Raw genomic sequence first — 5320 nt, 5'->3', positions numbered from 1 at the left:
CGAGTTATTTGATTTAACGTTAGATTCCTCGATTCGCGTGTTAATCATTTGAAACGATGTAATATTCCATAAAAACTTCTATATAAACGACACTAATCTTATTCATTTTCATTCAAATTCTATTAATTTCTTCTATATTTCTCTGTATTCAAATTATATTACGCTATCAGTGTCGTTTTGGGGTGACGGTAACTTTTTCGGTGATGACTCGGCTAGCGAGTCGAATCAGAGGAGTTATGAAATCAATCAAAATAACAATCCCAGTTAGTTTGAACTTAATGTTTCGTTCGGTCTCAATCTTGCGTCTGATGCAAGTCAGGATCCTTGGGGTTTGGAGGAGAGACTGGCTCATGTCGAGTTAGATGTAGATACTATACGGGTGGATGTATCGCGTATGCAGAGCGACATACAGTGGATGGTGGAGTCGATTATTGCTATGTATTCTGGCGTGCCTTTACCTCCACGAGCTGACACTGCACCACCACCACCACCATTGCCAAAGCTGCTTATTGTATTTTTGGTTTTGTTGTTTTACTTTTGAAACATTGTAAACATTTATCTTTTATAGTTTTAGATGTAAAACATTGTAAATATTAATCTTATGTTTATATTTTATCTTGTTTTTATGATAATTATTATCGTATTGTTTATCGTATGCACATGTTTTGTTGTTAATAAATTGTTTTAATTATTTGAAACTCGTAGTATTACAAGTTCGTAACACAATCCGATATATATAAAAAACAATACTACGTTTCACATAATAAAGTGGACAATTATTCAACTCGTAACATAATCTGATATATTTAAATAATATGGCAAACGATATCTAAACAATTACTAAAATTTATTAAATGGTTTTTCTTATATATATATATATATATATATATGGGAAGGTTCATTTGAGAAGAAATTTAATGTGAGAAGAAAAAGAAAAAAGGGCATATTAGTAAAATATTATTTCATTTATAATTCATATCATTAATTTTTCTCTCTTTAATTAACTAGTCAACTAATCATTAATTATCCTACATATAATCTACAAAACCTACACATATCAAAATTTTCCTACATATACCCTACACATTATAGAATTTTATACTACACAGTCGAAATTTATCCTACACATCTCGAAATATATCATATACAACTCGTAATTTATCCTACACAACTTGTAATTTATTCTTCACTTTAAATTAAGTTGTTTTTTAATTTAGAAAAATATATATTTTGAAAATAAGTTACAAATTTAATTTAGTTAGTTATTAAATGGGAAGAATACAAATTAATGATTTATGTAAGTTTACCAATATACCCTTATATTAAAATTAAATGCAAATATTAAATGAAGTAAAATGAAGCATTCTTATTTGTTGAAACTTCTCTTTTTTTCTTTTTACAAAAAAAGTTCTTCTCATTTGAACCCTCAACTATATATATATATATATATATATATATATATATATATATATATATTAAAGATCCTGTACATTAATTCAAAAGTGTGAGAAACATGAAAAATATTGTAGAGATGACATGTGTCCTTAATCTAAATTAATTCAAAAGGGTAAACAAGTAATTTTCTCATTGATTCAGTTAATTGATAACCTTCCATAACCGTCACCCTTTATTTTAGGAATACGAATTAATCTAATTTGTATTTTTTTTATGTTCATCAATTATAACTTTCCGAAGATCGCAGAATGAAGGTTTTATAAAGTGTTATATAGTAATGGATACATAATGAAGGTTTTATACAGTGTTATAGTGTTATATTTTCTGGTAGCAGGTCTATGATGGATGTATAATGTTATATGATGGATGTATTGTGTTATATAGTGTTGCATAGTGTTATATATATATATATATATATATATATATAGGGTAAGGTTCATGCGAGAACCACCTTTATTGCGAGAACCGCGAGAACCAATGTGAACACATGGCAAAATTGTAAATATATTGAATTATAACAAAAAAACACACGGTGTCAAAATTGTAAATATATGGACTGTAACATAAACACGTGTGTCCCCTGTTTTAGGGTTTCTTCATCACATTTGTTCCCAATCCACAATCTGCATCATCATCATCATCTGCTTAGAACTTTTAAAATCACCGCCTCACATCCATCACGTCCCCGATTCTCCTCTAGTTTGGACTTTAAACAAACATTAAATCACAATACATCACTTATTCATGTCCGATACATCTGATAACCTACAATCATCATCAATCCGTGCGATTCATCCAACAAAATCAAGATATACTCTCCACGATATCAGATACCAGCAGTTTGTCATCAAAATTAGTCGATGTCAGTGCATTAACAACATAATCATCGATCGCACATTCGTATTCCAGTCTAAATTAGGGCAAAACGACCGTAATCATCGAGGTTTGTTGCACAGATAGGGATAATCGAGGTTTGTTGCACAAATATGGATAATCGGAAGAACACACATCGTCTAATGGACTATCGATTATCTGTTGCACCGTTCCGTGAGTTTGTAAGTTTATACACCTTGTTTTGTAGTCGTATATGATAAAACAACTATTAACCGTCGATTCAGACATGTTATTATGTGGTTATTGCATTTAAACAGTTGTTTCATAAACGAATTATTGAAAACTGTGGTATATATATGTTTTTTTAGTGAACAGAAGGGCTAATGTTGTGATGAACTATATGTAATGCGGTACTGATGTGTTGTTTTATGTATTTTTTTATTAAGTAATGTTGTTATGTGCATAATGTTGGATATGATTGGTAACACGGAAGTTGATTTGGTAAATGATAGGGTTTTTACTACTGAATTATGACTGTCGACAAGTTATGTGGTGTTAATGCACATGTGCATTAACACGATATAATAGGCTTATACTGAATAGTCAGAATAGGCTTATACAGAACATGATAATAAGATAATTTTATGATCTATACAGTTAATGCACATGTGCATTAACACGACATAATAGGCGGAACAGGATAATAAGATAATTTTATGATCTATACAGTTAATGCACATGTGCATTAACACGACATAATAGGCGGAACAGGATAATAAGACAATTGTATGATCTATACAGTTAATGCACATGTGCATTAACGCGACATAATAGGCTTATACAGAATAGGCTTATACGGAACAGGATAATGAAATAATTTTATGATTATTGATATTATTTTTTAGTATTTTATTGTTTTCTTGTTTTGTATATTATTGTAGATCAACAATGGGAAAGATCGAAGAAAGTAACTTTTGTTTTGAAGTCAATGGATGAAGGGTCAAAAATATGTCGGATGCAATGGAAGATGATTATGCGACTTGCAATGGAAGATGATTACGCGACAGTTAAACAAAGAGGTAAAAATCGAAGAAAGTAACTTTTGTTTTGTCTATTATTTTTTATTGAAGAAAACCTGTTGATAAGCTCAGTCATGTTAATGCACATTGTAACGCCCGGCTATTTTGTACTTTCCATTTATAGAAAGTTTGATTCGTAATTCTATTTCTTGGAAACTTTGTATTCTTGTAATCGTTTCTTTCCTTGTAATCTTTATCAAATCGAGACTTGGATCATTAATGAAGCTTATATTTTGTTACATCTATGTTAAACGCATTCTATGTATACTCGTATGTTCAATTTGGTGAATCAGTCTATGTTTAATCGTGATTCTTGGAAACTATGTGCGAAACTTGTAATTAAACTAAACTTACGCATTGAACGTGTTTTGAACGAGAACGATACTTGGTTATGACATTTATACGCTTAAACTTACTTCGGTTATGATCATCATGCTTAACTACACCTTAAACTATGCTTTTACATCAAAACAAGTCCCTAAACTATCAAATATGCACCTAAAGGGATCAATTACAAACTTCAGGGGCTAAAGTGTAACAAAAACAAAAGTCGGACAACCACACCCGCCGCGCGACGCGAGGGTGCTAGGCGTCACGCGACGCCCTTGTTTCGGCAGAATGTGTTTTCTTGAGCTGATTGTGCACGAAATCCCATTAACCTAAACCACCCAATCACCTTTAATCCACCTCTAATCACCTCCAATCACCTTCTAACTCTTCCATTATAAATACCCACCTTCTCCAACCCATTTGACACTTTCACAACTCCTAAATCTTCACTAAACTACTCTCTAATCAGCTGAGAATCTGAGTTTTGGACAGATTCGTGAAGACTTACAAAAGTGAGTGTAACTTGCTCATTTCTCAACCAAATCACTTGGTTCTTCTTCCTATTGCTTTGTTATGTCCTTGGGTTTGAATCCTTGGTTTTTCCTTGGAAGAATCATGCTTGGATTTGCCCTAAAATGGACTAAAACTTTCTGTTTTGTTTATTATTATTCAACAACTTGTTATTTCTTATCCAACTTGTGTCTAACACATCTCACACCAATGTCCTAATGCTTACAACCTCTCTTATGGTTGGGTAAGCTTAAAAACATGGTTGAGACACTTAAAATCAGAGGATTAAACCTCATAAACTTGGTGTTTTGATTAGGGTTTTAACCCACAAGTCATGTCAAACTTAGACTTTGATACATGAGTGATTATGGAACAACTTGGGTTGTCCAAACATACAATCCTCACATGATTTGATGATTTCTATTAGTTAGCTTATCTTACATACTCGTATAAACCTTAGTTCGTGACCCTCCTTGGTTGTCTTTACATCAAGAGAAGTGGTGAACTTCAAAGGGGTGCCTAAATGGAAGCTTAGTCTTCCTACCCCATACATGACATCCTTGTAACTAAGAGGTGCCTAAATGGAGATTTAATCTTCTACCTCCTACTTGAAATATTGGACCTAAATAATATGTAATATTTAGCCTAAGTATAAGCATATACTCATTCGAACCTTTGATGTTAAACTTGTGTTTACATGTTAAAGAAGTAGAATATCATCCAAGACCTAAACCTTAATATGATTCTAATGGGTTCACTACCCATGAAAAACATTAAATAACCATATTGGTTACCTAGTGTCATATGATGGTTATAAAGTCTAAAAGATGATTATTTTTACATACACATATACTTTCGTTATACTAAGTTATTTCCATATTCTTAATCTTCCGTAAACGCCAAACTCACACACCTACGTCTCCTCGTGTAGAAGGACTAGGTGCTCCAAGCTAAATCATCCACCAAACTTGCTCTCGGAACTTCAAGTCACCACTTGTAAACCGTGAGTATACTCGAACCCATTTCTACTTTTAACACTTTGGGTGCAACATGTATTCTATATTAAACGCACACGACACTTGAAACTTATTTGAAACTTACTCTATCCATTT

The sequence above is a fragment of the Helianthus annuus genome, chromosome 11 (genome assembly GCF_002127325.2).
Source record: "Helianthus annuus cultivar XRQ/B chromosome 11, HanXRQr2.0-SUNRISE, whole genome shotgun sequence".
NCBI classification, from domain to species: domain Eukaryota; kingdom Viridiplantae; phylum Streptophyta; class Magnoliopsida; order Asterales; family Asteraceae; genus Helianthus; species Helianthus annuus.
This window is presented reverse-complemented; position numbering follows the sequence as displayed.